This window comes from Mustela erminea, chromosome 11 (genome assembly GCF_009829155.1).
Source record: "Mustela erminea isolate mMusErm1 chromosome 11, mMusErm1.Pri, whole genome shotgun sequence".
NCBI classification, from domain to species: Eukaryota; Metazoa; Chordata; class Mammalia; order Carnivora; family Mustelidae; genus Mustela; species Mustela erminea.
This window is the reverse complement of record NC_045624.1, coordinates 20789485-20811520: the sequence shown is the minus strand read 5'-3', so window position 1 is coordinate 20811520 and position 22036 is coordinate 20789485. Positions and strand designations below refer to the sequence as shown.

Below are 22036 nucleotides of genomic sequence, written 5' to 3'. Positions count from 1 at the left end.
AAAAAGAATCAAAAGATAATTACAACATATATAAGCATAAAAGATTTGTATCTAAAATATATTTCTTGGGGCACCTGGGTGGCTCAGTCAGTTAAGAGTCTGTCTTTGGCTCAGGTCTTGATCCCGGGGTCCTGGGATCGAGCCCTGCATTGGGTTCCCTGATCGGCGGGAAACCTGCTTCTCCCTCTCCCACTCCCCCTGCTTGTGTTCCCTCTCTCGCTCTGTCTCTCTGTCAAATAAATAAAACCTTAAAAAAAAAATTATATATATATATATATATATATATATACACACACACTAACTAAAAGAACAGGAATACTTAATATGATTTATATAATAGTTTTGAAACATTTTATTTACTTATTTATTTGACAGAGAGAGAGTACAAGCAGGGGGAGCGGCAGGCAGAGGGAAAGAGAGAGAATCAGGCTCCCCGCGGAGCAGGGAGCCCAACTCCAGGCTTGATCCCAGAACCCTGGGATCATGACCTGAGCCGAAGGCAGACACTTAACTGACTGCGCCACCCAGGCGTCCCTATATGCTATTTTAATAGAGCTCAAAAATGGGCAAAGTGAAACCATATACTTTTAGAGTTGGAAACAGAGAAAATATTAATACTCCACAGACAATTTAATACTCATGTAGGACAACGGCTACTGCTAGAGGCCGGGAGGGAGGTACAGCAGGGCTCCGGGTCTCTCTTTGAAATGGGAAGAAGATGGGGAAGTACATTTGTCATTCTGGTAGCAGGAAGATTACAGATGAAGTCATGTGCAAGGGAAAAGTACCAAATTCTCATTTTGGAAAGGGGAATAGTGAACCTACCGGAAAATGGTTCTCGAACTTTAGTGATCATCAGAATCACCTAGAGGGTTTGTTAAAACCCCGAGAGCCAATCCCAGCCCCAGAGTTTCTGATTCAGCAGATCTGGGACACAGCATGAGAATTTAGGGGTGCCTAAATTTAGGGTGCTCAGTGGGTTAAGCTTCTTTCTTCGGCTCAGGTCATGACCCCAGGGTCCTGGGATGACCCCTGGCTGGGTGCCCTGCTCAGCGGCAAGTCTGCTTCTCCCCCTGCCTCTGCTCCTCCCCTGCCAGTCGGCTCGTGCTCTTTCTCTCGGTCTCTCTCCCGGTCATTCTCTCAAATAAATGAATAAAATCTTAAAAAAAAAAAAGAATTTACACGTCTCACAAGTTCCCGGATGGTTCTGCTGCTGCAGGTCAGAGGACTGCACTGTGGAACCAACCGTACTAAAGAACGAAAGGATGAATGCCAAGTAGTTTTGGTGCCAAACAGGGGCTTGGAAACCCGATGTGAAAATTCATCCCATCAGCCAGCGTGTGGTTTCGCCCCGGCAGTTTCCTGCTCGCGCACGGAAAGGAGACAGTGGAGGCAGAGTCCATCTGGGAGCGGGGTTTGTAGGTGAGCACACCGGCGGGACAGGGAGCAAGGAACCGGATATCTGGGAGGTCAAAGTTACTGTGGTGGGGAGGGAAGGGCAGGAGGGCAAGGTCAGACGGGGGCCGGCAGGCCACACGGAGGAGGGATGCTGTCTTCGGTTCAAGCATTAGGTCCCAGCACCTGCACAAAGATCTGGAAGGTAGAGAAACTGTGATCCAAGAATGCAATGCTTCAAGATTTCAGAGGTGGTGCAGTTTTGTGGGGGGTGGTCCCGGCCAGGGTGTGGAACAGGAATGACCCAGCGAAGTGGAGATGGGAAAAAGTCTCGAAAATGGGAGGCCAGGGTATCTCACTGTTCATACAAGTGGGTACGGAGGTCACCCAGAATCGGGGAGAGTGGGGGGGGGGGGGCTGCCGAAGAGGGCGGAGGTAACCGCAACCCGGAGAGACCCTGAATCGGGTCTGGAAAGAAAACGAGCAGGCGCTGGATGCTGTGCCAGCGAGACGCTATTCCTCCCTCCAACCGCCCGCACCGCCCCGTGCGCTGTGGGGTCGCGGGGAGGAGAAGCCAGGCCTGTCTCCTCCCCTGGCGAGAGAACACCGCTCCCAGCCTTTGGTGAGGGCCTGCTTCCTCCCATTCCTGGCTACTGACAGACCTGGGATGACTCGAGGCTATTAATAGCCGGAGAGGAAACTGGAAAGAATGCCCCAGGAAGAGGGCGTGAGGAGGGAGAGCAGGAAGGCAGGGGCCGGGAGCGAGGCCCGCCTGGACACCAGGGTCCACCCCTCCTTCCTTTGTTACCCCCGGCTCATCACCCCCAACTATACCTAAATCCGGGGAAATAACACCAAAAAGCTGGGGGGGGGGGGGTGGGGGACAGGGAGTAAAATGGCAGAAACCAGGTGAGATGAGCTGGTGTCTTCCCGGATGGGTGGGATCAAGGAAAGCAGGCCGACCGGGAATCCAGAGATCTGAGCTCTCTGGTCCCGGCTCTGCCTGGGATCCCCCATGGCCTTGGCCCCCACGGAGCGCTGGATTTCTCAGTTGGAGGCGCTCTCCTAAGCATGACCTAGGTTAAGTCCACCTTTGCTGGGACGACAGAGCCACCCTAACCAGCCCCTTCGGAGGCCTTGCTCTGGGCGTCCTTTTCCAAGAACAGACAGACCTCGAAACTCACGTTGCCGTCTGTGCCACCTGTCCTGAGCCTCTCCCCTCCCAGGAGCCCGATGCTACCGCAGGTGCAGCCCGGCTGAAGTCTGAGCCCCCGCCAGCCTGCTAGAGCCCACCTCTCTCGGACCCCCGATCCCGCTGCCCAGGCTGCATGGGCCCGCTTACCGCCAGGCGCCGGGGAAGTCGCTGGGACTTAGGGCGATGTGGGGCGAATGGGGAGCTTTAGGGGCATGCAGACCCAGACTCCGACACCCTCTCTCTACACCACATTCACTCCTTGCTCTCCTTGCTGTGCCCCCATGATGTCCCCACCTCTGTGCTTCTGGGCACCTGTCATTCCATGTGGGTCTTCACAAGGCCCCTTCCTCACTCCATCCCGTCATCCGTGCCTGTCCCTGCCTCCTCCCTGTCTCCCACTTAGCTGGGCGCGCACTGCCTTCCGCCAAGAGGTCCTTCTGGATGCTGCCCTCTGCCCCCACGTGGCTGCTATCCTTGGAGGCTGTTTGCTCTGATGGTCTGCTCACCTGTCCTGTGTCCATCCCTTCTAAATGCTGTGGCTTTCGGAATGCCGGTCTCCACTCCCCATCCCCCGCAAGGTCCTAAACAGGTGTTGGTGGGGGATGGGGAGGGCGGGGAAGCCTGACGTGGGTGAAGAGCACCAGCGAGGGGCTTATGGGCAAGAGGACGGCGGCTGCGAAAGGTCAGAGCAAAGCTGACTCCTCTCACCCCGACCAACCAGCTTCATCCCTCTCCCCAGGCGTGCAGTGGGCGCCGGGGAAGCCTGACCCTCTCTGTGCCTCGGGTCCTGGATTAGTTTCCTCTGGCTGCTGTAGCAAATCCCCGCAAACTGGGTGATTTAAGGTACTTAAGGTAGGGCAGGCCTTCACTCCCTCTGCAGGCTCCAAGAGGGACCCTCTCCCCAACCCCCCGCACCCCCCCCTTGAAGCCACTAGGGGGTAAGGACATTCCTGGGCCAATCCCTGCCTCCTGGTCCTGCTGCTGCCTCCTCTTCTCTGGGTCTCCTGTAAGGAAATCTGCTGTTGGACTTAGGGTCCACCCAGGTATTCTCACCTTAAGATCCCAAACTTAATTATAGCAGAGACCCTTTATCCAAATAAGGCGATAAGCACAGGTTTGAGAATTCCAAGTGCCTTTTTTTTTTTTTTTTGGCGGGGAGGGGGAGCGGAGGGTAGTGCTCTCTGGGGCTGTTCTCTATACCCCTCCAAACCACCCGCTCCTTGGGGCCAAAATGCATCTGGTCAACTGAGGGGTGCTCCGGACTGACTGGCTGTGTCCCCCCCACAAAGTCATCGGTTGAAGCCCTACCCACCCCATGGGATGGTACTGGGTGGGGGGGGGGGGCTTTGGGAGACAATCAGGATTAGATGAGGTCATGAGGAAGAGACCAGTGCTTCGCCTCTCTTTGCCACATGAGGAAATAGAACGTGGCCATCTAGAAGCCAGGAGAAGGGCCCTTACTACAACCCAACCCTGCAGATCGCAGACTTCCTGGCCTCCAGGACTGTGAGAAAGAAATGTCTGTTGCCGAGCCCCGCCCCCCCCCCGGGGCTGTGGTACTTTGTTGTGGCGGCCCACACTAGGACGAGGGGCTGGGAGCGAAGTTAAGAAGAACAGAGAACAGAAATGGCAAGAAGGGCTGCTCCTGCTGTCTGGGGAAGGGCAGGGTCCGCGTGCCCTCCCCAGCCCACTGGGGCAGGGTGGTGAGGCAGACATGCGGCCACGGGTCCTGGTCCACCCTCCCTGCTCCTGCCCGGGTCCCCACGGTTCTGTGGGCCCCGCTAGGAGCCTGTCTTCTTGGTGCCTCTTGACGGCAGGATGGTACCCCAAGGGGTTATCAGGCCTGGCTCCTCAGCACCGGCTCCCCCAGAGGGGCCCAGGGCTGCCCCCTCAGGGGAGATAATTCCGGGCATTCTTCAAATCTAGAATTGTTCTGCCCTTATCAGCTTGTTTCAGCTGGCCTGCCCCGACACTTGCGCTCAGGGTGGGGCCCTGTCTGGCTGTTTCCCTGGGCAGGAGGCTGCCACTGTCCAGCCTGGAGGTCTCGCCACGAAGGAGAAAGGCGGGCTTCACGTGGTTATACTCCTCCCCGCAGGGGGAGGCACCACGGCCAGAGGACCCCATCCCACCTCTTCTGCCCCAAGCCAGCGGATCTCTCTTCTTTCCCCTCCCCTATACCAGGAGCGCAGCCCAGAGCCAGAGGGTAGCCAGGTCCCGCCTACACCCAGTACGGCCCAGTCCCACTGTGACCCCTGTCCCCTCCCCGCCAGGCCAGCAGTACAGGCTGGTGCCTGAGGGCACGCACTCAGGGGCCGGACATCTGGATCCCGGTCCCCATTCCCCCGCACACTGGCTGTGCGCCAGGCAAGTGTCTCACTCTGTTCCTCATCTGTCCCAAGTGAAGAGGAGCGTAATCATAGTAACTAAATATCTGCAAGTATTCAGAGCAGCGAGTGCACATAGAAAGTGCTCGATTAACATTAGCAAAGATTATATTCTAAGGGACCCTGGGGTCATACCCACACCCTGACTCCCTGTGACAGAGCCACGCCATTAGCCTCTGGGGATGCTCGCCCCTCTAAGGCTTCGACACAGGGGAGGAAGACACAAGGCGTCCTCAGACCCACTGGGTCTCTTCCTAGGCTTCCCAGAGCAGCGTGGGCCCGCAGGGGACACCATCCTGGTGGCTGCAGACAAGGGGAAAGGTAACTGGAATCTTCCTGTGAAAGGAAGAAGAGCCTGGGGCCCAGGAGGGGCCCTGCTTTGGGAGGTGTCCCCCCTCCTCAGACAAGCCTTGGGGGGAGAGTGGGAGCAGGGCCGAGGGAGGGAGGAAAGGGCATTCCGGCTGGCAGCCTCCAGGTCTGCCCTGACAGTAAACCCAGGCTGGAGTCTCTCTCACCGGGTAAGGCCGGGCAGCCCAAGCCTCTTCTCTTCAGGCCAGCTGGGCTCTGGCACCGGCGGGCAGGGGACCAGCAGGGAGATGCCGGGTGTGCCCATCTCTCCCAGGCCTGCGTTTCCTCCTCAGTGAACCCAAACTACATCCCTTCTGCCTCCCTCCCCATCCATGCCCCCTTGAGGGGTGTGGGCAAAGATGGTAAGAGTCTGGTTGGGGGTCTGCCCCTGGAAGACGGTTGGGGACTCACACACTGAAATGTACTGACCACCTGCTGAGGCCCCAGGGCCTTTCACGTGGTATTGATGGAAAACTCTAGCAGTTTCTGCAGATCAACTGAGGTCAGAAGAGGTAACCTGTTCAACACCACAGAGTGCGAGGGGTCGGGGGCGTGGCACACAGTCAGGACCGGCATTCTTCCCAGGGCCTGCTGTGGTGCCGAGGAAGACCAGCAGGGTTTCCGAGCCTTAGCTGAGGACTAGGCCGAGCAGCTTGAATTTCTTGGGCCTTGCTCTCCGTTTGCAGAATAACGACACTGTGGGTGACGGCCTGGGTGGCTCAGTCCTTGGGCGTCTGCCTCCGTCTCAGGTCATGACCCCGGGGTCCTGTGATCGAGCCCTGCATCAGGCTCCCCACTCTATGGGAGTCTGCTTCTCCTTCTCCCTCTCCCCCTCCCCCTGCTCGTGTTCCCTCTCCTCATCTTTCTCTGTCAAATAAATAAATAAAATCTTTAAAAAGATAATACTTAAAAGAAAAAAAAAAAAGAACAGTGTCATCTTGCCACAGTAACGTCTAATGGGTCATTAGCAGGCTTTCCCTCAACGGCCACTACGCTTCACTATAGCCGGAATAGCACGCACAGCGGTCGGTCCGTGAGTGCCCAGGTGTGGCCGGGCCCCAGCACAACTGTATTTACACAAGCCGGCGGTGGAGCTGCGGTCTGTGGACCCCTGGTGTCCATGAGCCTCCTGGGTCTGGGGCGGGGTGCCCAGGTCTGCAGCCCACTGTGGACAGGAGGCTGTGATCTCCCCGAAGGATCCAATGAGAGCCGCCTGCATCAGCAGACTAGCAGAAACCAAACCTGTGATGGCAAACTGGCAAAAAGAATTTGCAGCGCGTGCCACCAAAAGTAACACCTGAATTGCTGCCTACTCAAAGAACAAAACAGAAAAAATCGGAGACAGCCCTGTCCTGGCAGGGTCCCCTTGCATCTGGAGCCCGCACAGCACCCATTCCAGGTGCTGGCCATGTTCCCGAGCCTGGGGCCACCCAGCCCCGGGCCCCCTCTGATCCCCGCAGGAATGGCCAGGGCAGAAGACAGCCTACAGACACGCGGATCAGGGCACCTACCTCCCTTCCCTTCTGCTTCTCCTCCGGGCTGGTTGCTCCTGGTCCACAGAGCCTCTCTCCCCGGGCCACCCCCTGAACTGTCTGGGATTTGGGCTGCAGAGGTGAGTCAGGAGACCCTCAGAGAACAGCTCCTCCTTTATCTTCACAGTGTTTCATTGAGGAATTAGAGAACTGCACACGTCACAGGCGTCAACAGATCACAACCCCGGCCCCAGATCACCCACCGAACAGGATGTCTGATCCTGGAAGCCCGCTGTTCCCTTCCAGCCACTCTCCATCCCCAAGGGTAAGTTCTCCTCTGACTTAAATATCCCGGGCTAGTGGTGTGTCTATCAATAGCATCGCACACCACTGACCAATGTTTGCGCCTGGCTTCTCTCCCTGGACGTTCTATTTGCACGATTCATCCTTCTCGTGTTCTGACTGTTCTGGCACGTGGACATCCCATAATGGGCTTACCCCCCTCTACTGCTGGTGGGCACGCGGGTGACTCACGGCACAGGGCCAATCCGCACGAGCTCAGTGCAGTCCATGCCTTTGCACAGAGCGGTGTGCAGGGGCAGGGCCCTATGGGCAGGGCCATTGTCACAAGTCCTGCAGAGTGTGGGGAGAGAGAGGAGCCAGCAGGGCTAGCCCTAGGCCCCGGGGCCTGAGCTTCCCCATCCCCTGTTCAGATGCTGCACCCAGAGGGAATCTCCCCTCTGCTTGGGCATCCCAGACCCACACCTGGGCTGGCCAGCTGTCACTCCCATCTAGAGCAATGCTACTCTCTCCTTCCCTAGGGGACCAGCCACGGGAGGCCTTAGTTTGCACACCATTCACAGAAGGGTGGCTCTAATGATGGCACATCCACACCCCACCCTCATCAGAAGCTCTCCAGGTGGGGGTCAGAAGGTGGAACCCCACCCCCACCCTGTACAGGACTGAGCTCCTCAGCAGGAAGCTTCTAAAAACATTCTTTGGATTACTCATTATTCTCATTCTGCGGCTGAAGGCAGAGAGGTAAGAGGAGAGCCTGGAATTCAGTCAACTGTGCTACCAAGACGGCAGCCCCACCTCTGCCCAAGCCCCCACGGCCCCCCCACCCCCACCCTGGTTCCTCTCCCTACCCACGCAGAGGTCCCTGTCCTGGGCCTGCTACGAGCCTCTCAGCCACCTGTCATGGCTGTTCCTGATGAGACGAGCACGCACATGCTGACCCCTGGAGGTTTGGGGCAGGGGCTTCAAGCTTCATGTGAGGGCAGCGAGGGCAGCCAGCCAGGCCAGGAAAGGGGCCGGGGCTCTTCCTGAGCTGGAAAGACAGTCCAGCCTCCTTAAAACAATACCTTTCCCAGGGCCTCCTAATCCCTCCGGCCGCTGCAGACCATGTGAATCCTGGTCTGTGTGAGCCGGCAGCGTGCCCGGGAGCTACCAACCAACAGGCCAGCGAGCAGGCGGGGGTGATCCCCAGCCAGCCGAGCTCACCTCGCCTGCCAGAGCCAGGAAGGGCTCCCGTGCAAAGGTCAGGACAACAGGACAGCATCCTGGGGAGGACACAGAGTGCCCTTTGGCCTGTCTTTAGTACTGGCTTCAGGGACCCTCTGTGTGAGGCCCAAGAAGCCCCCACAACAGGAAGACTGAGCTCTGGGGCCTCGGGCTCCTTGTCACTCCAGGGAGAGAGGAGTTACCTGGGGACAAAAGGAACACTCAAAAAATGTATATGCTTTGGGGGGAAATGGCAAAAATCTCCAAGTCTACAGAGGACCGGGTCTGGTCCAAGGAGAAGCCAGGCTGACAACCTTGCCGACCCCTCCCGTATGCCAGAGAGGCCAAAGTCAGCACCAGGGCCACACGGGAAAGCAGGGCAGAGCGCTGTGGGTCCCACTGGGCTCACGGCCAGCCTGAGACCATGGGCCACGAGTACGTGCTTCCTCTCTCCGAACACGGTGGCGTGTTCTGCAAACCCACCCATCAAAACCAGCTTATCACATCCCTCGAGCTTTTATCTAGCACTTAACGGAAGCCTTATCATATGGGCCAGACACTGCACTGAGAGCTCTCTGTTGGGTGAGCCCACTGGTGTCTCCCACACCCTCTGTGACAGTCCCATCACTGGGCTCCTTGCAGAGCAGGCGGGAAGGGCTGGGGCGGGGGTGCGGGGGTAGGAACAGAATCGGTTGGGGCTGTCCATGGAGGCAAGGGCCCAATGACGACAACAAAACACTGTCTAGGGCTCCCACATGCCTGCACAACTTTGCAACTGACCCCACCGCTTCCCCCGGGACACCTACTGTTCTCTAAGCGCCCGGGCACACACAGACTTCCCGCCAAAGCATGCGCACACTTGGCACCCGACTCTTCCCTTCGTGGTCAGTTCAAAAACAACCTTGTAAATATTTTTCCGAGGGAGCGCGTTGTCATTCCCACGCCACCTTCCCCATCCCGAAACCATGAAAATAACCAGATGTGTACAGTCTCCACGGCCCTTGGAAACCTCCACCAGGGCCCGGTCTCTCCGCTCCGGACGGGAAACAAACAAGAGCCAGAAGCCAGAGGGAAGTCCCGCATAGAAGGTGGGACAGCTGCCTCTGGGAGCGGAATGAGAAAGTTCTGGGCGACAGGGCCTGTGAATTTCCCCGGGAATGAACGGTTTCCGCCTGCTGGAAGCTGAAGCAGAGCCTTCCAAATTTCCAAACTACTGTTTTCCCCTGCCCTGGAGAGAACTCTCCCCTTCCAGGAATAACACCTGCGCCCTTCTCGCTGCAGAATGATCCGTGTCAGGACATGCCCCCCGTCTCACGGGAAACCCCACTTACTCCGCAAAGCAAGTTAAAAATAAAGCCCAAACTCCAAGACCCAAGACCTTCTGCTTGGCCCTAAGAAGTAGGGAAAGAAGCATGACGACTCCGCGGTCAAGCTCAAAATCTACACCTCTTTGGTGTTTAAGGACCAAGGAGGGCCGCTTGCCTGTGGGGACCAGGGGGTCTGGCGGGGGGTGTTGCTGCAAAAGAAACAAACGAACCTCATGAACAAACAGAGTTAAACAATTGAGGGCTAGCTCTCTTGGTCCCCCACCACTGAGGCCTGCAGTGCGGGGAAAGTTAAAAGCCGCATTCCTTTCAAGCAAAGCCAAGTTGTCCCCGTGTCTGAGATTTGTTAGAGCTCGTCAAGGAAGCGCCGCTTCCTATGGGCTCCGCCTAGGGAAGTGAGTGAACCACGAATCCCAGAGCCGGCCTGGTTGGAGCCAGGTGTCCAAACAGCTGAAAATTCATCCTCGAAAAGTAGTCGAGGAGGCTTGGATGACATCGGAGGGGGCACAGAAGGTGGGGGTGCGCCAAGACACACACACACACACACACGCACACATTTCAGAGCTCTTCTGTTCAGAAGAAACTTTAAGCAACATGGAACGTTTCCCTCTGAAGCTTTTTCAGGTCAGGAAAGGGGGTCAGGTTTGTTTAGGTCACACAAGATTGAAACCAAGGTCAGACCTGGGGCTCTGGAAGGGGTGGAGGCAGGGGAGGCACCATCTCCCGTCCAGTGACCTCACGTGTTCCCATCTCCCCTTGCCTTCTCCACTCTATTGTGTTACCCGTCCTGCTACTACGCGAGGTGGGTACAGAAGGGAGGGCTAGGTCAAGTTCATGTGGCCACTCCTGGGCCCAGAGCACTAAGGTAGACCTAAAAGTGAAGGGGCTGGGGCGCCTGGGTGTCTCAATCAGTGAAGCATCCAACTTTTGATTTTGGCTCAGGGTTGGGAGATCAAGCCCCACTTTGGGCTCTGCGCTGGGTGTGGAGCCTGCTTAAGATTCTCGGTGCCTGGGCGCCTGGGTGGCTCAGTGGGTGGAACCTCTGCCTTCCACCCCGGTCATGGTCTCTGGGTCCTGGGATCGAGGCCTGCATCGGGCTCTCTGCCCCGCGGGGAGCCTGCTTCCCCTTCCCCCTCTCTCTGCCTGCCTCTCTGCCTACTTGTGATCTCTCTCTGTCAAATAAATAAATAAAATCTTAGGGACACCTGGGTGGCTCAGTTGGTTAAGCAGCTGCCTTCGGCTCGGGTCATGATCCCAGCGTCCTGGGATCGAGTCCCACATCGGGCTCCTTGCTCGGCGGGGAGCCTGCTTCTCCCTCTGCCTCTGCCTGCCATTCTGTCTGCCTGTGCTCGCTCTCTCTCTCTCTCTCTCTGATAAATTAAAAAAAAAAATCTTTATAAAAAAAATAAATAGATAAATAAATAAAGAAATAAAATCTTAAAAAAAAAAATTCTCTACCCCTCTTTCTTCCCCCCACCCACGCACTTATTTGCTCTCAAAAAAGTAAAAATAACCCAAAAAACAAACAAAAAACCCAGAAGAGGCTAATTGGAACCTTGAGACTCCCAGATTTACCTCAAGACTGGGTAATTTACCATCACCCTCCCACCTCGGCGGTCCCATCTGGAATGTGGGTACAGTCCTCTGGCTTGTGGCCTAACCCAAGGCCACAGGACTTCAGAGACGCTGGCCCTAGAGACTGCTGCCTTTTTCATCTTCCCTGACAGCCTGGTCTTTGCTTTTCCAGTGAGGATCTCACACTGAAGACGCTGCCGGAAGAGGAGCTGATGTCCGCCCCTCAGCTGAGGAAGCAGCTGGGAACGCAGCGGCCAGAGAGGCAGTGAGCACTGAGGGCCAACGTGTGGCTGCGTCCACAGCCCTGCGCGACCAGTGGCGGAGCATGTGCCCCGCTCTCGAAGCCCCACGGACCTCACTGCCCTGCATACCCCTCGCTCATGACAGCAGAACTAAAGGGACCAGAGACATCACTTCATCCCGCCCCAACGAAGGAGAGACAGGTAGATGGTCACGAGTTCTGGGCACAGGGTCCCACCTTCCTTGGGTTCTAGAACGTTGCGGTCCAGCTCCTAAAGCAGGCTCTCTATCCTGTGGGGTACATATATGCTCCTGGTTCCAGCCCCTGCTTCCCCTTCTGTCCCTGGAGAGGGTTGGAGGCAGCTGACCCATACTGAGATGAAGAGGGAGGAGGGCCTAGGCCAGCAGGACCCCGAGAGCACCCGGTGCCCAGTCGAGGCACCCCTCCCTCCAATCCCCTTCCCCCAGGCCCTCCTAGATACATCCACACACGTGCACCCAGGGCCATCATGTTCCCAGTTCTGAGACCAAAATCATCAGGCAAGTCAGGTCTTTCAGATCACCTGAAATACTAAACAGGAGGGTCCTCAAGATCTCCTGGGTCAGGCCCTCATCCACAGATGAGGAAACGGGAGGCCCACTGGGAGGATTCCTGGCCCCGGGTGGATGGAGCCCCTTCCTCTTCCAAACCCATTTTCTTATTTTGCCTTCTCCTTATTCACCCCCCAACACAGGACCCTCCTGGGTACCTGCTCTCTGCCCCCATCATCCCTACACACAGACACACGCGTAAGTACCTACGTAGGCCACAGTTTCATTCACAGGAGGCCCCAGGGGCCACCGTAGCTCGTGTGCTGATGTGACTGACCCAGGGCACCCATGGAGTTCAGAGACAGTGTGCGGTCAGGACCAGACTTCCAGATTCTCCCCCGGCCCTGGGAGGAAAGCCAAAGTGTTTTTCTAGCCAAGTGCAATGCAGCCTCCCCGGATGTTGAGGGGAGAATGAGAGCCCGTGGACAGGCTCCCACCCTGCCTCTGCCCGGGAGCCAGCTGTAGACAGCGGGCACTCTCCAGAGCCTTGGCTCTCTGTGGCCGCTGAGCGGTGGGGACCGCTCCTTCCTGGCGGGGAGAAAGGGCGTGCTGGGGACCGGGCTGACAGCACAGGGCTGCTGAGTGCGAGCTCGGGCAGGCGGAGACCCAGCCACACGCTACTCAGCAGCGCCCCCTAGGCCTGGGGTGGGGGCTACATCTGCATGAGCAAGGGGATGGCGCCCTCCCGGACCCGCCCCTGTGGGGTGTCCTATGTGCTCACAGCAGTTTGGATAGCACAGGCGAGCTGGGGTCTCCATCAGACAAGATGCATCCCCTCTTTCCACCCTTCGGCTCCCTGACTCCCAGAAAAACGACAGCCTGATGAGATCTACGAGTAACCAGGGCTGAGAACAAAGCCCAAGTAGAACTGCCTCCGGTGAGCCACTCTGGGGGTGCGGGCTGACGGGACATCCTCCGGAAGCCCCTTCTCCAAGCCCCCAGGGACAGAATGACAACCTCAGACGGAATTTACAACAGAAATCACGATGCTGTCAGGAAGAGGGACCCAAAGCGGCAGGGGCAGAGAGAAGCACCACAGGAAAAGAGCAGCCAGAATCCACCCGCAAACCACGCATGCCCCCACCTGAGAGGAGATCCAATGTCAAAAACACGCACGCCCACCATGTTCTTAATAATGCCTTCGACTTCTTTCTGAGAAGCAGCACCGGTACCAAGTAGCCACGCAGGGCTGCTGGCCTGGAATGGAACCTGTTCCTACGCAGACGCTGCTACCAGCAGCTTTGACTCTGGCCACAAGCTTCCATGTGGTTTTCTGCAAATCCCTTCAAGAAGGAGGACGCGGTAAGACTCCATTTCCATCCCAAGAAGATCGTGCGCAGCAACGCTCCGCACCTCGTGTGCCTGTCCAGCTCCTCACGGAGTGTGCGGCTTCTAGCAGAGTCCCACGTCCCTGGGTCCCTCTCTGTCCTGGCAGACAGGACAGGGGGTCCCTCCGCCTTTATTTACATCTGCATTTCCCAGCAGAATGGAGGAGAAAAGGTAAAGTTTCCATGATTCAAGTACATCTGGGGAATGCTGAGTTAAGCGGAAGCAGTAAGGGGCCTTCGAGATCTGGGAGCATTTAAGATCATAATAGGCACTGATTTTCCAAGTAGGGGTAGAGTAGGCAGCCTTTCCCAAACTATTTGGAACATGTTTCTCTTTTATTCATGAAAAGCTTCCTATTCATTTATCAAACAATTACTGAGAGCCTGACTGTTACTATCTTAAGGACCACTGGTGTTCTCTTTAGGCGTACTCTGAGACACAGCTCACTTTACCGAGTTACCGTGTTTTTACCAAGTAAAAAACAAGGGTGTCTGGGTGGCTCAGTCGATTAAGCATCCAACTCTTGATCTCAGCTCAGGTCTTGATCTCAAGGACATGAATTCAAGCCCCAGGTTGAGCTCTAGCATGGAGGACCCCCCCTCCCCAATAAAAAGGTAAAGAAACAAAGCCATACCAAAAAAAACCAGGGTGTGAACCCTAGTTTACCATATGGGTAAACTGAGGCACAGAGCAATGCCCCCCTGGGGATTATTGTGCTGAAAGCCAAATGCAGTTCTGGGAGTAGTTCCTACCCTCCTTCCACTTGTCATCTTTAGGAAGAGAAACTTGGTTCCCTGGTTTGTATCTGCTGCCGGATGGCAACCTCCCCGAAGAAGGAAACGTGTAGAGAAGCTGTGAAGACCGCCATCACGCTTTGTTGCCCGGCCCAGATGGTGCCACCGGGAATTTGGCGCTGGAGTCAGGTAGGGGTGATGGAAGAGGAAGGAAGCTATTCAGAGGGTGATACTCAGATCCGTGGCCTGAACGGGGTCAGCGGAGCAGGCGAGGCCGGAGGATGTCGATCTAGGCAAAGAGCAAGAGGACGTGATTCTCCATTTCACCATGGAATGGGCAGAACCTCAGGGGCTGGCACAATCAGGGTCTTGGTGGCTTAAAGAAAGCCTTAACTTGCAACCTCAAGTGAAGGTCAGTGCGCCCAAGAAGCAGAGCGAGAAGCACCAGGCGGGAGCCAGGAACGCGGGCGGTGCTGGCCATGGACTGAAGCCCCTTCTTAGCGGAGCCCACCCCCATCTGCGGGTGTGGTCTACACACGCTCATCCTCAGGAACCCGGCCCTGGGCCAGAGACTAGACGGGCAAAGGCTGGGCCCAGAGAGGTCACCGCACGTGCTCCAGCTGGGGAAGGGGCACCAGCCGGGTCCCTTTCATCAGCTTCCCCCGGGATGAGAGCCAAAGCCAATAAAAGAAGGAAAACCAAAATGCACTGGCGCCTACTAAGTGTCAGGCACACCGCCGAAGTGACTGTCCTCACCCCTCCCTTGTGCAGGAAGGCGTCAGGCCTAGTTTACAGCTAGGGAAACAGAGGCCAGGGAGCACGCCTGAAACCACAGACTGGTGAACGTCAGAGCTCAGACTAAAATCCAGGCTTCTAACTTCAAAGCCTGGGGCCTCACGCCAACCGACCGCCAAATTTTTCTCAAAGGAATTCTTCTGTGGAGATCTACCCTAAGAACTGATAAAAGAGCTGCCCACAGGTGGGGGATGCAGAGTCCCCCCCAAATGGGCCTCCTCTTAGCTTTCCCCTCCCGGTGTACCACAGCCTCACGGTGGCCAAGGCAGCTCCACAGAGGCCCGCCACCGGGTCTGAAAGCCACTGGCCTCCAGCTGCTGCTCTCCTGAGTGTCCAGGAAGACAGTACCCACCTCCGCCCTGCACTCGCCCCTGCTGAGCTGGGAAGGGAAGGTGCCAGGTGTAGAACCACTTCTAAGGCCAGTGAGGGAAATAGGTCTCCTAGGGCCAACCCCAGGGAGGCTCGGCTCATGGGTGGTCCTCAGGCAGCCCGGCTCCCTGGTGCAACTCCAGGCGAAGACACCTGAGTGGGAGGTGGCCAGGTTTCCTAGTGTGTGACAAGGAACTCCACCCAGCCCACCAAAAGCCACAAAAAACAAGGGATAAGCTGCAACTGGCTTAGACAAAGTGGGGGCAAAGCCTTAGGCCATGAAGGACAAGTGCCTCTGCTTCCCTCGTGCAGAAACACTTGTGATTGACAAGATGAGGACTGCAGGCGGCTGCAGAGAAACCCAAGGTTTGCAGGGACCCGGCTACGGTAGTATTCACCAGTGACCTACTCCAACACCCATTCTTTGTGACTTCTTTATTTTTTTAAAGACTTTATTTATTTATTAGGGGTGCAGGAGAGGGACAAGCAGACTCCACGCTGAGCACGGAACCCACGACCCTGAGAGATCCCACGACCTCGATCCCACAACCCTGAGACATCATGACTGAGCCAGAACCAAGAGTTGGACGCCCAACCCACTGAGCCACCCAGGAGCCCCGTGACTCCTCCATAACTGAACCACTGACTTTTGGGTTAGCCATATGGGTGCCTGAAGTGAAAATGACTCTTCCCCAAGGGACGTATGCTTCCCTGCTTCCCTTGCAGCTAGGTGTGGCCACAGGACCAAGTTCTGTTCAACAAAATCACTGGAAGTGTGGCACATGGTTTCTGGCAGGTACCCTCAAAAGAGAAGCCACAGCCATCTTGTTCTTTTTTCCTGGTACCTGAAGCCCCAGGAGACATCTTGGACCACAAGGCAGCGTGCTCAAGATGGCAGACCCACCGTTCCTGCCCTCTGAACATCCATCATGTGAGAGAGAATGTCTGTCTGTCTTGGTCCACCCAGTGTGTTTTAATGGCTAAGAGCAGCCAAATCAAGTTCTAGTCACCAGAAGCCCTAACCTTCAACAGAAGGGTCCTCTGGGTGGGGGAAGCTCAGAAGCAGGTATGAGGCTGCTGCATGTCCCACGGCGCTCCTGCCTCCCCGCATCCTGCTCCCCCTTCATGCCCGGCATCCATCCCTCCTGGGCGCAGGGCTAGCCCCGCCGGCCACCTGCTTCTCTTCTTCTGGAAGAACTGGGTTTGAAAAGCTTTGCACGTGGACAGCACAGAACTGGCAGACGAGACTCTGGGTTCTAAACCAGCCCTTCCACTGACTCACTCGCTCACTCATTCATTCATTCACTCATTCATTCATTCATTCATTCATTCATTCAGCAGTTACTGAGTACTACATCCCAGATCCTGTTTCAGGATTTGTAGCAACACTGGCCAGAGGAACTTGCCGTTATGGAATTTGTCTACCCAGGGAAGAGGCAAAGAAAGAAATGAATATGGACAAGGTAATGAGTGCTTTGGGGAAAATAAGGCAGTGGGGTGTGTTTTACGAGGCAGCCCAGAAGCCCTCTCTGAGCTGGTGGCCTTGCGGCAGACAGTGGACAGAAACGAGGGAGTGAGGCATGTGAAAATTTGGAGAAAATCCAGTTGTGCCGCCTACTTTGAGTGCTTGGTGCTGTGCCTCAGGTTCCCTTCTCTGGAGTGACTGTGAGATAAGAGCTGTCCCAAGACCACCTCACGCTATCCAGTGGCTCCAGTGGGCATGTCCAAAGCAAGTTAGCATGGAAATCAGACTGGATGGGGACGAAGGGGCCCCTCAGACAGAGTCTAAATTTCAGGTAAGGGGGGGCGAGGCTCTAAAGTGCCCTCCTCCCCAGGCCTATCTTCCGCACTGTCCCTTCTATGCTGAAAGGTAGAGGTGAGACAGTTGTGGGCTCCTGGTCAGTCCATGTGTCTCCGGGGGCCTGACCCTGGGAGGGACCCCAGCATCCCAACCTGGGGCTGCGTGGTTAGCCTCAGTCAGCCGGTCCTCAGAATTCTCTTCCCCCTGGGCTGAGGCACACAGCCTTCCGGCCATGACAATTGGCGGACGGGGTGCCACCCAGCGCCCTGGCCATAGGGAAGTTCGAGGTGGCTGACCCGAGGGGGATAAGGCTATAAAGGAAGAGAGGGTGGTGGTGGTTTGTCAGAGAAAGGGGTGGGAACAGAAGGAGGATGGGTGGCCGGGAAGCCGAGCAAAGCGGGGCGTCTGCACTGGGGATCACTGGAGTGGTACGGGTGGGATCATAGCCCCGAGCCAATACGAGGGCTTGGGCTGGGGGCCCGCGGGAAGTGCCGAACCAGGCACCAGGCATCCAACAAGCATTGCTGTCCACTCGTGTTCCAGATTCTGGCTGGATTTGATGGGGCTCACAGACAATGGGAGACAGACAGGTACAGCGTAGCCAGCATGGGGGCCAGCACTGGGACATGGTAGGGACAGCCTTTGGAGAGCCTAACTCCAAGGAATAAAGTAGCTCCAAGCCTCAACTTACCCTGAAGATGGTGGTACGGGGAGAGTCTGGGCACAGTACAGTGTTGTCACCATCATGAAACCCTCTTTAAAAGGGTTTTAAGAGGTTTCCCCAGTGCCCAGGAGAGTATTAGCAGAGAAAGGCTTGGTCCATTTCCATGGCGGCATACCAGCGCACACAGATGGCTCTGGGGGCGCCATCACCGGGAATCTCTAGGACTTGGGCAGGTGACCCCACTCCCTGGTCTGCATTCCCTCATCTGCAAACTGAGTGCATATAGAAGATTTCCACAAAATTCCCAGCTCTAGGGGCACCTGGGTGGCTCAGTGGGTTAAAGCCTCTGCTTTCGGCTCAGGTCATGATCTCAGGGTCCTGAGATCGAGCCCCACATCGGGCTCTCTGCTCAGCAGGGAGCCAGCTTCCTCCTCTCTCTCTGACTACTTATGATCTCTGTCTGTCAAATAAATAAATAAAATCTTAAAAAAAAAAAAAAAAAAGATTCCCAGCTCTAGAATTCTGTGTTCTATGATTTTCTGGGTTATTCAGAAGCAGTGTGGCAAGTACCCTTGGCCAACCAATTCCATTTTAAACAGCCTGCCCAAAGAGATCTCATGGCAAAGGCTACTGCAAATACCCACAGGCTCCTGGCACAGTATCCTCCATGGAGACGCCTCTGGAAGGCTTTCCATAAGGGAATACCTACCGTCGTGAGGCTTGTGTGGCCCACCTAGAGTCACAACCTCCTTGACCTTCTAACTCCCTCACGAAGTGGACAGGACCCATGACAAGGAGGATCCCTGAGCAACCTCACCTGTGTTCCTGGGAATGGAACATGACAGGAAACGCTGCCAAATGAGCTCCCTGCCCTTCATCACACCCTCAGGTGCAAACCGGAAGTGAGCCCAGAGCTGAGGAGAGAGCTCCCTGGCCTCTAGGTGTGAGGAAGTCTCCAGGCAGCCCAGGGCCGGGGCTGGGGCTGGGGCTGATGGGCAGGGGATGGACAGAAGAGGGCCGTTCTCCTCCAATATGCAGCTTCCGTTCAGCAAACTTGCAGAAGGCTCCTGGGAGGCCTCCACACGGATAATGTGAAGGAGAGAGTATGTCCCAGAGTAGAACCTTCTAAATCCCGACCCCCTTCCCCAGAAATGCGGCGGGCTGCCCCGAGGGTTCCCCCCACCTTCCCGAGGAGTGCTTGGCCTTGAGCTAAGTGCTGAGCTGTCCTCACAGCAGCCACTGGTCCAGTCTGGGATCCCAAGCCCGGAAGCCCCGACCTTCAACAGTTGTCCCTGCCGGTTCTGGCTGCTGCAGAAGGAGCCCACCAGCCAGCGTCACTGTCCAGGCTGTAAACTGGTCTAGGGCTCCCTTTTCCGAAAGCCTAAAACCAGGGCCTAGGGTCAGCCCCCACCCCCACACGTCAAGTGAATGGTGCAGAAAAAATGTCGAGCCACTGCTCCATGCCCATTGCTGCAGGGTGCTCTGGAGGTGGAGACTGAGGCTGCCCCTGCCCTAGAGGGGCCCCCTGCATGTCAGCAGAAATGCCCAAACACAATCCGCTTCCATCTAGAAACACGGGAAACCTTCTCAGCAGAAACGATACCTGAGGACAGACAGGATTAAACCTCCAGTCTTCCCTGCTCAGAGGAATTCTAACCCGGTAGGGGCTGCTTCCTCCTCTGCTGGTAGGGGCCGCTTCCTCCTCAGCTTCCGGAGGGCGGAGGTCTCAAACCCCACCGGGCAGGAGCCCCTCCTCTCCCTTCAAGTATGGAGGCCTCAGGAAAAGGCAGATGTGGTGCCCTGGTGACCACCAGAGGACACCCCGTCCAACAAGGGCCAAGCCCCCCTCCTCTTCCCCTCCTGGGGTGGCCATGCCCTGAAGCTCTGGCCGAGCTGCCACCAGAGAGCTTTTTGACGCCCTGCCCCTCATCTTTTCCCACTTCTTCTCCCATGAGCTGAGACCAGTCTGCTCCTAACCCCCATGGCTTGCTCCCTCTTTCCTCAGAGCCACGCCCAAGCCCCATGATGCTAGGAATACCCACCAGCCCCAGCTTCATCCCATGGAACTTTCCCTCTGGGCTCTGAAAGCTCAGCTCCTCCTCCAAAGCCTTCCCACGGCTCAGCCCGCATCGTGACCCCCAGCCTGAGTCTCCCCTCCACCCTGCAATTCACTCAGCTCCAGCCAGCCCCTGAAATGGTCTCGCCACCCCACCTGACCCTTCTGTTTTCAAAGATTTGTTTGAGAGAGAGAGAGAGTGACCAGCAGGGAGGGGCAGAAAGAGGGAGAAAGAGAATCCTGAGCACGTTCCCCACTGAGCACAGAGCCCAACATGGGGCTCGAAGACACGACCCGGAGATCATGATCTGAGCCAAACCAAGAGCTGGACACTCAAGCGACTGAGCCACCCAGGTGGGCCCACAGTGACCCCTTTCATCTTAAAATCCCTGTATAAACAACCCCCCACCTCCTTCTGGAAGCCTGCCTAGATCACCGCTATACCCACATCTTACCGCTTCTTTCCCACAAGCCTCCTCCCCCCCCCCACCTCGTGGCTCGAAAGCTTCAGCCGTCGCTATGACATACCAGCCACCACCCACAGACACTAGCCGAGTCCTGCCGCTCAGCCGACTGAGACCCACCAAATTCTCGATGCACACACATGCTTTATTCACCATCACAGCCAGGACTGGCTGAGCTCTGTCCGGGCATCCAGCACACTGCTGAGCTCACTCCCTATGTTCTCCTTCATCTTCAGAGCTGACTACAAGGTCGCTTTGTCATTATTTTATGGACGAAGAAACTGAAGCTCTAGAAGTTCGCTATTTTGTCTACAGACTTGCGGGCGTGTCTGACCCAAAGTCCGCGTGTTGTCCACCACAGCAAGCCACTGTTCCCTTCCAGAGATTCATCCATGGACTAACCCAATCAGACCAACAGTGCAATCCAGCCTGTCCCATCTGCAGCTAACGGGGCAGAAAACCCTAGAAATGTCACATAACGAGAGACCAGAGGTGCCCTCTTCTCTTCTGTCTTATAGATAAGGAAACTGAGCTCAGAGGTGCAATGGGCCATGTGGCTCAACCGGATGGAGAGCAAACCAAAATTACTGAGAAGAGGTCTGTCTGGACTGCCCGGCCCCTGGATTTAATGCTGCATGATCTGCCTGTATTAAAAGGTAAGCTCCGTAGGGGATGGGGACGTGGGTGGGGTAATTCCTTTGTTAAGGAGCTGAGACCAGTCTGCTCCTAACCCTTATGGTTTAGAACTGAATCATAGGATTCCACCAGTTTGGGGGTTACCCCATCTTGCATGACTACAGCCCAGGCAGCTACACCTTCAGAAGGGCAGAGAGATGGGAGACTCCTTATTGACTCCCTCTAGGAAGGTATTATTAAATCAGCACAGCCACGGATATCAGGCGGCACCCCTCCTGCCTTTTCTGCCTCAAGGTATACAAATAATAATAATGAGACCCCCTGTGCTTTGCCAGTTTCCAGACATTTACCTTTAACCCCTTATTATATATCACAATAGCATTTTAGGAATTGGGCCCTGGGGGCTTGCAAAGGCCAGGAGACTTGCTGGGATGAGAGTCCGGTGCTGGTCATTGTTGTTCATTTGTTTCCCATGTATCAAGGTCTTTCCACATGCCGTGCCCCGTGCTGGAATTGAGGAGGGCTTCCTGGAAGAGGCATGGTTTCTGGACAATGCTCAGATGCTAGGGAAGGTAGTGCCAGCCTTGAAGCCAGCAGCAAGTTGGACTTGGAGCTTTTCCCATGGGTTGTTCCAGAGCTTCTCTTAGTGCAGAACAACACCCGGCTCCTCCGCAAAACCCAGTCTCTAGGTTCTGGCGCCGGGGGAACTGGCCTATCCTTCCGGACACAGCGCATCCCCGTTCTGGGTGGCTCCCTTCTGGAGGGTGCTCAGAGGCTCTCACCAAAAAGGTGCATGTCAAGGCCCACACTGAAGCCCAGCTGCTCTGAGAGCAGGATCAAGGAGGGGTCACACTCCAGCATCTTCTTAGTCCTCCCAGTCATGCAAGGTGACAGAGGCAACAATCATCCTCAGAGCTGTTCAGACCACTTTTCACATCACAACACACCCTTTGGAAGCACACACCTTCGCCCACAGAAATCACCCTCTCCTTTTAGGCTGAGCGGTGGAGTGTCGGGGCTGCCCAAGGCGGGATGCTTGCACCCGCGTGCCCTCGGAGAAGCGGCCCCTTCCCACTGAAGGTTCCATGCAGTGCCGCGAAGAGGCTGGGATTCCATCCCATCCTAAATTCCCCCTAAGAGGACAGCCCCAAATACCAGGG

General features: G+C 56.2%; 1 protein-coding gene and 1 long non-coding RNA gene across 2 annotated transcripts in view; one reads left to right on the top strand and one right to left on the bottom strand.

The window, feature by feature from the left end:
• Window positions 1-22036, bottom strand: part of PODXL (podocalyxin like) — a 50546-nt gene that overhangs the window by 27001 nt on the left and 1509 nt on the right. The gene's annotated exons all lie outside the window — the stretch shown is intronic.
• LOC116568636 lies at window positions 1216-12195 on the top strand. Its single transcript, XR_004276712.1, has 3 exons — window positions 1216-1422; window positions 6982-7119; window positions 11370-12195. It is a non-coding gene; the product is annotated as an uncharacterized LOC116568636 (long non-coding RNA).